This window comes from Sphaerodactylus townsendi, linkage group LG05 (genome assembly GCF_021028975.2).
Source record: "Sphaerodactylus townsendi isolate TG3544 linkage group LG05, MPM_Stown_v2.3, whole genome shotgun sequence".
Classification (NCBI taxonomy): Eukaryota; Metazoa; Chordata; class Lepidosauria; order Squamata; family Sphaerodactylidae; genus Sphaerodactylus; species Sphaerodactylus townsendi.
In genome coordinates, this window is record NC_059429.1 from 128,633,333 (window position 1) to 128,646,503 (window position 13,171).

The following is a 13,171-nucleotide window of genomic DNA, read 5'->3' on the forward strand; positions in this document are numbered from 1 at the left end:
ATGAGACGGAAAAGCCAGGGGCTGCTGCATTTCTTGCGTTCAGCTGCTCTTTCAGCTCACTCCTTTCCTTCCTCGAGCATCACAGCAGACCTGAATGCACTGGCGCTCACACACAAACACTTGTGGCTTGGATAATAACCGGGCAAAGGCAAACCAACGTATCAGGTATCTCCAGGCAACATACGTAGAAGAGAAGAAGAAGAGTTTGGATTTATACCCACCCCCCTTTTCTCTCCTGTAAAGAGACTCACAGATTAAAAACCCCAAAAGGACCTATTGTACATTTGATTGCATCCAGGATTGGTATGCTCCCATGTAGGAAGCAGGATTGGGGGCGGGGCGGGAGATGAATGGCAGGCAGCGCAGAGCAGGTGAGCACAAAAAACAACCCCAGCAGATGTCTTTCCATTCCAGCCAGCATTCAGCCCCCAAAATACATATCTATTCAACGTACCATCTGCACACAAGCCACACTCCTCCATCTCTGGACAATGGGGAAAAAAAGGCATTTACCTGTGTATATTTGCATCTTTTACTTCTGCATCCCAACCAACCAATTGCGAGGCCCAGTCACAACAACTTAAGAAAGGTGCTGCAAAATAAAAGGACTAGCTCCATCTATGCTGGGTGCAGTTTCAGGCACAGGAGCCAGCCTCCCTCTAGACACGAGAATCACAAAAGGTTGCTCACTGCTAATTAACCCTGAACACAGAGGGGCATTGTCTTTCAAAACAGCTCTGCCGCCCCTCCAGGACAAGCTTCTCAAACCCAAATTAAGTCAGTAGAAGCCTGGAGCCACTCAGATAAAAAAACTTGAAACTGGAGCACCCAAAAGCGTGCAGGCTATTGTGTTATTTTGATCGGATCTGTTTTGTTCTCACATTCCTTGCGGGAGAACTCCCTCAGTGCTCGTTAGCCAAAGTTTCCCCCTGGACATAAGCCACAGTGATGAAAAAAATGTCAAGGCTAAAGTAAACTGTGACATTTTCTAAAAGCATTAAGTCTGTTCTGGGAAAGTCACACTGCATCAAAACAGAGCAGCTTTCGGCTGCACGTGGCCTCATAAAAATAGCAACCCCAGGCTTTCATTTAAACTATTCCAACAACACCAGTGTCTGCTTTCAGAACTTTAGTGCTCACATTTTTACTTGGTGGTGGCTAAAGTGTGGAATAGTATCTCATTCGCGCAGTGCACTGCTTATCCTCAGTTCCCTGCACACGGTAGGATTTCCACTGGATTCTTCGGAGTTGGGCAATGGGCAACAACATAGCAGTTGGCAGAGCCAGCTCTACAGGGTTTCCTGCTCTTATCCAGGAGTCGCGAGGAAAGTCTGCTGAAGCCTCTGCTATGCAGGCTGCACACTTTGCCCTAGGATCTGCGACATCAGTGGAAATCTGTTGGAGCAGAACTCTCCGTATAGCATAAGCTTTGTGTATGTCAACGAGGCGCAGACTACATCCATAGCTGCCACATAGCATAGGCTGGAGGATTTAGGATCACCAGCACTATGAGCTGCTGTTAAGGAAGAGGGGCTACATGCTCTGCTTGGGCTCTTTCATGGGGTTCAACTGGATGTGAAATCCCACATTTGCACCTTAGGTTTGCCAGCCTTACAGGCAATCAGTGCAAAACAGCCACATCCTAGATGGATATAGCCAAGTCTCAGAGGGTGGCTGTATTGGCCTGCAGTAGAACAGTTTGGATTTAAATCCAGCAGCATCTTGGGAGACCAACTAGAGTTTAAGGGTATAAGCTCCCTTCACTGAATGCAAGAAGTTGACCAAGTTAGAACTTTACTCAGGAGCCAGGCTATGACTCTAGATTTGTCCCCTACCTTAGTCATCCTGTCCTAGATCTCTCTCTCTCCATACTATTGGAGAAAGTCCAGTCTCAGCCCACCCTTTTTAATTTGCTCATGCTTCAGAGAACTCTTTTCCAAGCCAGCCCATTGTCCCAGCAAGCTCTCACTGGGGGAGGCCATGGCCATAGATTGCACTTGACTGGAAGTTGTGGAGGGCGAACAGATCTTAAGGAGGAAGTAATTTGCCACCCTTCTTTACGACCAGAACAGCCTGCTTCATCTTCCACAGTACGCTGCATGCAGTAGCCTGCTGCAATAACAGCACTGCGTTTAGATAGCACATACATCTCTTTGGGGCAGTGGGAAGCAAACAGAGAGGAAGCTTAGAAACTTGATCCTTCGGGGACAAATAGGTTTTGACTGCTGTTCCTCATTTACATTTACCCATAGAAAGGGGAGCATTATGCTCTCATTCCACTTCATAAGCAGGAAGAGCTCAAGCATTTCTGATGCTCAGCTACGCTGTTGAGACGCAGGAAATAAATTCTAAGGTTTCAAATACCTCAAGTTTCAGGAAGAGCTAGATTGTTTAAGTCACCAGCAGGAAAGTGACGGGATGTTATACCCCTTGTACGCAGATCGCATAGACTGCTCACCTTTACATTTGGGACTGCAGAATGATCAGGATTTTAAAGTGGCCACGGTGCAAACTGAAGCTTTGCCCAGGGACAGTAGGCAACAATTGCTGCTCTTAGGAAAACTTTGTTTATATACTGTATGTGGAATGCATGTTGTACACCGCCCAGAGCCCTTTGGGGATTGGGCGGTATAGAAATCCCATAAATAAAATAAATAAATGTTCAGAATGTGTGGTTGGATACAGGCAGCGGTGGGATCCAAAAATTTTAGTAACAGGTTCCCATGGTGGTGGGATTCAAACTGTGGCGTAGCGCCAATGGGACTGGGCGGGGCATGACGGGGCTGCGGCCGGGCATTCCGGGAGTGGGGCATTCCTGGGCGGGGCTGGGGCAAGGATGCAGCCGCTGCACCGGTCCTTGGGCAGGAAACGAATGCACACAGGCGCAGGCTGCCATGCACGCCGGTGCACCTCCTGCTAGACTGCTTCAAGTTCTGCGCGCTACTGCTGAGAGGAGGGGCGTAATTAAGGCAAAAATCACGTGGCAAAATCACCAATTAGTAACCCCCTCTCAGCACACACAAATAATTAGTAACCTACTCTCGGGAACCAGTGAGAACCTGCTGGATCCCCCACAGGTTAGTTCCAAGTTTCCTGATGTCTTTTAAAAAAAAATTTAAATGTACATTTACAGTCCATCTTTCTTGATGAGGCCCAGGGTGAATGACATAGTGCAAGTCAGCAGAATGGGACATGCAAGAAGCAATGTAAAAGGATTAGAATTGTAGAAATCTGAAACCAAGCAGAATAAAGTGCATGATGAAGTCCTGCATGGTCCTTCATTGAAGTAGCTGATCAATATGAATGCAGTCTTAGACGAGTCTGTGGTCTGCAGGGCTTAAGGTGGCATTCAAGCAATCACAGAAGTGCCCTGACCTAGAGGCTCCGTGCTAGCTTCATCTTGTCAGATCTCAGAAGCAAAGCAGGGTCAGCCTGGTTAGCGTTGAGAAGGAAGACCCATACGGACGTCTAGTGCTGACGTGCAGAGGAAAGCAATGTCAAGCCACCTCAGTCAGTATCATACCACGTTGTGGGAACTGAAAAAAACTGTGCACTGCGCTAGGCGAGATACTATTGCATACTTTAGACTTGAAGTGTAGCATCTTTGCATAAGGGTTTGACCACCACTGAACAGAAATGCAAGCAGTAAAGTTCTGAAAACAAACACGGGCGTCAGGACCCCACAGTGTCACTAAAAGCCAGCCGCAACTTGATAGCACTTTCCATCACCACCAGTCATAGAAATCTACTTTACGCAGTGTCCTTAGCCTATTCATTGATTACAACCACTGCACATTAATTTATTGATTACAATTATTGATGGATTACAACTACTGCACATTAAAAAATTAAGCATGCATAGATTACAGCATGCCTGCATTTCAGTTTTTTTAAAAAAATAACACTCCAGCAGTATTGTTGAAGGCTTTCACAGCCAGATTCAACTAGTTCTGGTGGGTTTTCCAGCTGTGTGGCCGTGGTCTGGTGGATCTTGTTCCTAATGTTTTACCTGTATCTGTGGCTGGCATCTTCAGAGGTGTATCACAGAGAGAAGTTTGTTACACACTGTGTCTAGTGACAGTGTTACACACTAGACAGTCACACAGCCCGGAAAACTCACCACAACCAATCCAGCAGTAAATTTCCAGTTTCCTCTTCCCCAACTGACCAGTCTCCAGGGAAAAGCACCCCAAGGAACAGAATCAAGATGAGAAAATCTGAATTTTGTATGGGCAAATACGTCTTCATATAATATTCACCAGGCCATAGGTTTTCAATGGGAAATAGTTTCCGATTCCTTACAGTCTGTCAGTAGGCATTCAGTTAAGAGCATAAATGTGGGGAGTCCCCCTTCCAAGATCTCCCCATAGGAACTTTTTTTCCTGGTGGTGCTCCTATAATTTCTCTACGTGGCGGAATTATGAAATTGTGCCAAATTAGCCAGTCCTAATTAAAGTCTGCATGATCATAACTCTTGCAGTCAGCTGTTAGCAAATTCCTTAGCTTCAGTACACAGAATTTTGCTCAAGATCTCCCCAGAGTTAGAGTCTGGCACTAGACCAGGGGTAGGGAACCTGCGGCTCGAGAGCCGCATGCGGCTCTTCTGCCCTTGCACTGTGGCTCCACGAGCCGAGCCGCTGGCCCCATCCTTGCCCACCCTGCAGGCAGCAGGGCGGGCGCACCAACTGCCCATGGTCGGCCGTGCCGTGGGCTTCCCCTCTCGCCTACCCCGTTGGAGCAGGGCGGGCGCTTTCCCGGCGGCCGGTGAGGCCGAACCGTCGGCTTCATCCTTGCGGAGCATCCATGTGCTTCTCAGAATGAGCAGAGTAAAAGTTAAAAAAACCCTATATATATTGTGTTATCTTTATTTTAAATGTCAAAAATTATTTGCGGCTCCAAGTGTTTTATTTTCCCATGGAAAACGGGTCCAAATGGCTCTTTGAGTATTAAAGGTTCCCTACCCCTGCACTAGACTATGAAGAGGACCGAGTTGAAACCATCCCTTGCCTCTCTCACAACGCAATGACTGCATTGAGACTCTTTCACTACAGCAGATGCCAACACTACCATACCATCCAAAAACAGGCCCAATGTTTCATGGTGGTACAGAGATGTTAAAAAGTCTCTCTTCAGCACAAACTTTCTTACCATATAGAGATACCCGCTTTGTGAATAGCAATTGTGCCTTCAGTGCCATAGAATATGTTACTGTGGCATTAGCACTGGAGTGCTAAATATAAATCCAAATGTCTGCAGTTATTGTTTGCAGCAAAGCTACGGAGTGACATATAACTCACAGGGCCTCAGAACGTTACGCCCTGTATTTTAAATGCAGTACTAGTGTTGGCTACAAATTGTTGGCATACAGGTGTCTAGAGAATCTGACTTCTATTCTTAACAATTGTTAAGTTTTTACCAATCCTTCACTACAGATCCATAACCCCTTCCCACTTTCAGTGCGCTCTGTGGTTGGGATATATCATCCGTTTCAACAGCTCTCTTGTATGTGCCTAATTGGGTCTGACTTTAGAACATGCATTTAAATCATTTACTTGGTGCACAGAAATTATGCAGAATTCACTACTTTTAACATTAAAAACAAGTCACCAGTTACAGATATCTTGTTTGAATAGAAGGATGAACAGGCCAAATGTTTGTGGACAGGACAACCTATGTTGTCAACTTGAGGCCGAACCAATAACAGCACCTAAGTTTGAACTAAGGAACGATTCTCCTTCCCTTCAGTGGCAGAGCTGCTGCCACTGTGACAGGGCACGCTAACTTCAAACCGCTTGGACTGTTGTGAATGAAAAGATTTCACAAGGAGCTGGAGTTTTAACCACATAGCACAATCACTCGACACTTGGCAAGGTGGCTAAAAAGGTCACCGTTACAATCTGCCTGTGCAGACTGGACACCGGGGGACTGAGCGTCGTGACGGCAGACTGGCACAAACAGGTCACCGCCTTTTTGCAGGGCGTGCGATTTCTTTTCAACCTGTTTGATCTCCCAAAGCTCCTTGGTAACCACATCACCAGTTGGAACAGGGCGGCTGAAGCCCTTTGTTCCAAGCGAGTAGCACGTTGAGACACTCGATTTCCTGTTTTTTCCTAAATTGTCCAAGGCATACAACAGTTGTTACAGTACTTAAATGTCTGAAGAAACCATTTCTGCAGGGCCTCGACAGACATGATTTGCAACATGGAGTAATTCCCAGCAAGTGCTTTGTGGAAACCTGTCGAGTCCCCTCGCTGCCTGTGGGGGCTTGGAGGATGAGATGCTGCAGCAGACGGGAAACCTCCACAGATCTTACTTCGACTTCTGCTGCTCTCAAGGGGAAAATTAGCACTCCATTCCTAGCCCTCACCACAAAACATTTGCTGCCCTCAATTCATCTCTGCCTTACGGAGAAGGTGAAAGGTGAGGCTCAACTAATCAGCACCAGTGGTACAGCCCCCTCTTGAGGCAGATCTTACAACCACTAGAACACGTTAAAAGGCTATCTTTGCATTTGATAGTGTTTAGGAGTACAAGGATGCCTAATTAAGCAAGGCAACACTTGACTCAAATGGAGATGTGTTAGGAAACGGCTCTACAGCCTTCTTCCTCCGTGACATGGTTTTCGTTCCGTTTTGAACCTCAAGAAACCAATGGCAGATAAACTGTTCGCTGAACTGAAAGGCAAAGGTATTCGCTACGGGACCAACTAATCCCCGGGGCCCAAAACCACCGCAGCCCTCTATCTTCGTAACACAGGAGATGGGCTTGAATTCTCGCAGGAAGAATGGATAACATAAAAGCCAGCCCGTTTCATAGGTGAAAAAATAGCAAAAGGCACGCAGATGCTGTAGACTTACCACAAAGCGCAACTCTTCAAGCGTTGCTGCTGCATGGTCACACTGCTGAGAGATGCAGGCAACACTGTGGAGCACCAGCCGCTCCTAGAAGAGGCAGATGCTCATAGGGCACCCTCTTGTGGCCATGAACAGGTGACTCACTGCAATGTTGGTATGCCTCAATTGCTGTGTGCGTCTCTGGTCGGAAGGAAAGTTCCCGTCTTTGTATTCTGCAACCCAATCCTCCCCGCCTGCCCCCCCGACCCTTTTAAGCCTCACCATGCTCTTTGTAAATGATACAAACTGATAAAACTACCGCTTCCTATCTAATTGTTTGCCTCCCCCGAACGCTCTAGAGAAATGAACGTGGATAAATGTGAGGTGTTGTGCAAGGATCGCTTATAAGGACACGACGCCAGTGATTTGATGGGGCCGGGTAATAATGTCCTCCCCCAGTTCTTTTTCTTCCTGTGGATCATCCAAGATGGTGCCAATGGCAAATGGGGCATCCAATGGGTGAAGAGTGGCACTGAAAGCCTGGGCAACGTTTTGTCTTGAGGGGCTCTTTACTTCCATGTCTTAAGACATTCAGGCTCTCGGCAGGTAAGACTGTGGGGTGAGAGCAGTCTCCACACTCCCCCCCACGTCAGATGAGCTGCAGTTTATACACCTGCAGCTTATACACCTCCTCCTGTAATATACAGTGCAGACCACTGCTTAAGTCTTCGTAGCTAGGTCTTGAAAACGTAGCTCCATTGAGGGCATCTTCAGCTCCCATTCACTGCTTTCAGGAACAGGAAGAAGCCTCCAGCAGTCCAGATCTGCACCGATGCCTCCCATACTGGAGAGGTGCAATGCCAGTACAGATTACCCTTGTCATTGGGGGAGGGGGGAAGAGTTCTAATTAGATGCTCAAGACAGTTTCAGGGAATATTAAAAAAATATAATCAGGATTATACCAGCCAGCAATCACCCTTTCATCATACACAGAATCCGATTAATGTAGGGTTGAGGTGACACGGGTTAGCTGTTCGGGGCCACACATGCCCATATTCCTATTCTCACGGGGGCCTGTGCAGAACTCATCTCTGATAGTATAAATTAGGTGAGAGCCCCCATTCGTTTTGGCAGTCTTTGTAACTCCAGCTATGCCTGAATTTCTGCTTAGTCCCTCCTCCCAGCAACTGTTCTTTTTCTATGCAAAATGTGCTGGTGCTCAAAAATGAGATTTTTTTCTTTGTTCAGACAAGAACAAACGACAGCCTGATCCAAGAGTGAAGCCGGAGAAATTATCTGCTCCCCTATCAGCACTAACCTTGGCTCGCAAATTCTCATCCAAGCGAGCAGTGCGTCTTTGGGAAACACCGACTGCTTTTTAGAAAGGGGTAAAAATGCTATTCCTGCTCCTCTGTTTACTCACCAGCTAATTTCAAATACTGAATATAATCCTGACTTTGCATAACAGAAAACTAGCCATGTTATGACTAGTGTGTCTTCAGAAAAAAAGCTTATCTTCAGCTTCTATGGCTGAAAATGTCACAAAATCAGCCCAGACAGCTGCTGTGGTCAATTCTGAGGCCAATTTGGGGATGCAAGAATATACTGAATTTAAAACTTACGTGCCTTTCCTTGAAGACTAGCCCTGACTCAAGATACTGGCCATTATGCACTTTGGGGCTTTTGTTGAAAAACTAATTAATTACTTTTTGAGGACTCTTATTATCAAATAACAAATGTGTGTTTATATGTTTTTACCGAATTATTCAATGTAGTATTTTCACTGCTGTTTTAATGTACAAATGGTTTCATCCTGGCAAACTTAAGTACACTCTCTGGGTAGAGAGAGGGAAGGGAGGCATCAAAGTGTTTTAAAATAAACAAATATCCTTATCTCTAATTTTATTACTTTTTCCCCCCAGTGTCCTAAATTTTCTACTATCCCAACACATTTTCTCTTCCCAACTACCCATATACATCTATATTTTACAAAGGTAGGAATGAAAGCCACAAGTAAACAATGTTTAACAGTTAAAAGCTCAACAAATTTTTATAGTATAACCTTTGTAATCCTTCTTTTACTTGTTTTGTAGTGCAAACACTTGGTATATTGAAAATAAATATTGATTTTCAATCTTGTGCATGATGTTTTGATTCTGAATAGCATCAGGACAAGAGAAATTACTAAGTTTTATCTCTGCCCAGTTGGTGGCACTATGTCCACTCTCAGGAACAACTAGTCAGTTTTGTAATACGTTTCTGGTACTTTCTTGAATTATTGGAATTTTTTGTGTGCTACAATCTCTCTTTCGGCTACGTGTGTCCTACAACTTTCTCAGGGCTAAGAATGTATGAAATCGTCACAGAATAACATAGTATCGAAACAAAATAGAAGAGTTGCTGCTGCAACAGTTCACTAGGGAGCTACCCTTAAAAGGCTGCAGGAAATGTTAACACAGAATACAGATGATATACATAATTCCAGCAACACACTATGCTTTATTGGCTGCACTGGTTCAAATTGCACGTTGAAGAGTATGTTTAAGATTTGGAAATTCTGCATTCTTCAGCCCATTACTCATGTAAAGTATACTTTTATGTACTTTTTTACTATAGGCTAAATGAATGCAAGAAATGTGGTGGAGAAGCTGGATTTTGGGGGTGGGGGAACTCTAGTTTAAATTCAAAAAAGCAAATTTGATCACCAGCTCTAAGAAGAAGAAGAGTTTGGATTTATATCCCCCCTTTCTCTCCTGCAGGAGACTCAAAGGGGCTTACAATCTCCTTGCCCTTCCCCCCTCACAACAAACACCCTGTGAGGTAGGTGGGGCTGAGAGAGCTCCGAGAAGCTGTGACTAGCCCAAGGTCACCCAGCTGGCATGTGTGGGAGTGTACTGGCTAATCTGAATTCCCCACATAAGCCTCCACAGCTCAGGCAGCAGAGCTGGGAATCAAACCCAGTTCCTCCAGATTAGATACATGAGCTCTTAACCTCCTACGCCACTGCTGCTCCTAAGAAAACCATCTTTCACAATAATTTGCCTTACAAGCTTGTTACGCAGATAAAATAGGAACGCTTAGTGTGTCTGTATGCCTGCGGTGCCTGAGATACTTTCCCTAAGGTAGTTGGGAAAGTTCATTACACAGAATGAGCACCACCAGACACGCCCACAATGCAGTTTCTTTCAAAGGGATTAGAGCTGTAGTATAATAGGCTACAGAGGTGGCTCTTGTTAAGAGAACAGGACTGCAGCTTATAGAATGTCTGGGGCATCACCTTGCCTTTGCTACACTGTTCTCTACCCTTTGCGACTGATCCTACATTCCGTTTTTACGTGGGTGTGCGCATCGTTCCTAATTCTGCAACTGTAGTCCTACTCACAGCTTATTGGGTGTCATGCTTCCTGATCAAACCTTTTTATATATATATATATATTGTGATCCGCCTTGAGTCTTAGCAAGAAAGGCAGGTTACAGGTGCATGAATAAATATTGCTCAATTGTCCTTGGAAGAAAAGTGGAATACGATTTCAGGAGAAACATCAATTCTAATGGATGTTGAGAAGTGGGAGGAAAATACAAGGGACAGAACAATCTGTGGTGGGGGACACCAGAACCAAGTTGCATTTCTTATGTACACACAGTCCACCCCTGTGAATTGCTGCTCCTGATCCCAATCTGTCAACTGTTCAACTTTCTCCTAATGTCTAGACTGTTAAAAATTAAGTTCATGATTAAATTAAAGTCCACAGCAAGGTCATTAGCCACCCCTAAAGAAAATAGAGCTAAGCTACTATTCCTCACTTATTGGAGACTACAGATCCACCTCCCATGCTGATCACACCCGGGGGGGGGGGGGGGGGGATCTTCTGTACAACTTATTCTCCCCACCAAAGTCTTGAACTGCTGAGGGCACTACAGATCACTCCAAGATTCTCCTCTTCTGTTCCAATTTCACAGTCTCCCTGGGCACAGGATTATCCTCTGTGTTGGCTTCAAGTGCAAAGCATCCCAGCAGTTGCAGTCTCAGCAGAACTGAGTGGATCAGACTATATACCACTCTACAATAACTAAGTGCTCTTACAAAAAAGGAGATCTGGGGCAGTCCCTAACACCTTGCTGACTCTACAGTGGAGCTAAAGATTGCTTCACAGGAAAATGAACAACAATATGGAAGCACAAGAGTGCAGGGATTACTCCATCGGAACTGGGCCATCAGTACCCACCCTTGGTAGACAGCCAAGAAAGGAGTCATTGTGGACACTTGTGAAGAAATCAAAGAGAAGCAAAACCAAATGGGAGTTCAGTACAATACTATGTGTCTAATACAAAATAAGAGCACCTTGACAGTAGAGTTTACCCCACTCTACAAGACTGTTGGGTCTGTCAGAGGGGTGTGAATAAGAGAATTCCATGGACGTACGTGTCAGATCCAATGCTAATTCCTTCAGACGATGATTGCTTACAACGGCCCAAACAGTACTAGGACTAAGCCATTAATTTAGTAATACAGATCTGAACTCAAACAGGAGTTCTAAGAATTTATATTTAGTAGTTTTAAAAGTAACACAAGGAATTCCAAGACATCTGTAAGACTTACCTTGATGGTAGTACCTTCTAGAGAAGTTGGAATTTCTTCACTAAATGCAAAGTGAATCGAATATTGTCCATTTTTAAGCACAATAGCAGCAAAAAAACCAAAAAACAAAACCCAGAGCAATCCTGACACTTTCCTAACCAATTATGCCGTTTTAGAAAAATGCTCACTTAGTTTTGGTGTTAAATCTGCTAATGAACAGCTAATACTGTCAACACTGTCGAAATGAGATCTCTCAACAGTCATTTTTCCTGTCAAGTAAACTGTAAGTTAACTGGTTCATTTTTTCAGGTCATTGACGTGCTATACGTGCTGATGTGTTTTGTAAGCAACTGTACTGTTTTTGAACTAACTCAGTGGTATAGTTGATCTTACTGTCTAAACAAGACCCCGAGTTACTAATATTTTTATAAAAAAGCATAAAGTTGCTTTATTGATATCCTGGGCCACCTCAGAAGCTATATCTGAGAAGTAGGAGATATATATACCCTGTTTCCCCGAATATAAGACATCCCCGGAAAATAAGACATAGTAGAGGTTTTGCTGAAGTGCAAAATATAAGGCATCCCCCAAAAGTAAGACGTAGCAAAGTTTTTGTTTGGAAGCATGCCCAGAACACAGAAAAATAAGACATCCCCTGAAAATAAGACATAGCACATCTTTGGAAGCAAAAATTAATATAAGACACTGTCTTATTTTCGGGGAAACACGATATATATATATATACGTTTTAAAAACTCAAGTGTTGTTGTGAGTGTAACACAAAGGGCAGAACAATGCTGTAGTCCCCTTTGGATCCCCGTTAGGGGACAAAAATGAAATATAAATAAAATACAATGTATGGTGACAGAGCTTTTAACCTTGTTTGTATGGGTGACAGACATCTAATGAAGCAGAAAACTATCACTTTGATCTTTAACATGCTTCACAGAGGAGGTTCTGCCCCCTCCCCTGCCATAAACCACCCGTTCCCCCAATCCAGCAAACACCATCTGTGTGCCTGCCACGCCCAGGAAATGAAGCCAAGCAGAAAAAGGTTCTCAGGAGCTTCTCAAGAGCCTTGGAACTCCACTCCTCCAGAGGTTCACCAAAGCCATCTTCTCGCGGTCATGTAAGATGTATTCATCATATAAGAATTTGCAATTTTGTAGAAAGTAGAAGTTATTCTAGTGGGAGACATAAGTTTTCTAAAGGATGCCTACCCCGGCCTTGCAGATATAAAACTAAAATTAGGTCAGGAATCAATTACTTTCCACTGTGCAATACCTGGAAAAACAAACCCTACGCTACAACGCCGTTTAAGTGGAAACAGTGAAAAGTCTTAAGACTTTTGACACTGCAGAGCATTTACTTACCTTTATAAGTTAACAAGATGTCAAAGATTCTCTTCAAATACTGCAAAATTATAATACGGAAGGCCTCCATGACAGCATGCCTGGTATATAACTTATAACAGATTTTTAAAAAGAGAAACAAATATCCTTATACCAAAGCCAGCTGCTTGGAAAAAGGATTTCTTCCCTAAAATTGACAACTAAAATTTGTGTCTATGTGCATGTGAGTAAATTATTCAAAACCGTCTAGGAACCTTTGTGCTCTGCCACTCCCCAATCCAAAATGCAAAGACGGACAGAGACCAAAATCGGAGTCAGAGTAACAGCTACTTTGTACATTATATAACCTTAGGAAACAAGCAACTATCATTACCCACTGTACTTACCTACAGATATAGATATTACCT

At 44.2% G+C, this 13,171-nt stretch overlaps 1 protein-coding gene across 3 annotated transcripts in view; it reads right to left on the minus strand.

The window, feature by feature from the left end:
* Window positions 1-13,171, minus strand: part of DIDO1 (death inducer-obliterator 1) — a 71,052-nt gene that overhangs the window by 32,169 nt on the left and 25,712 nt on the right. The gene's annotated exons all lie outside the window — the stretch shown is intronic.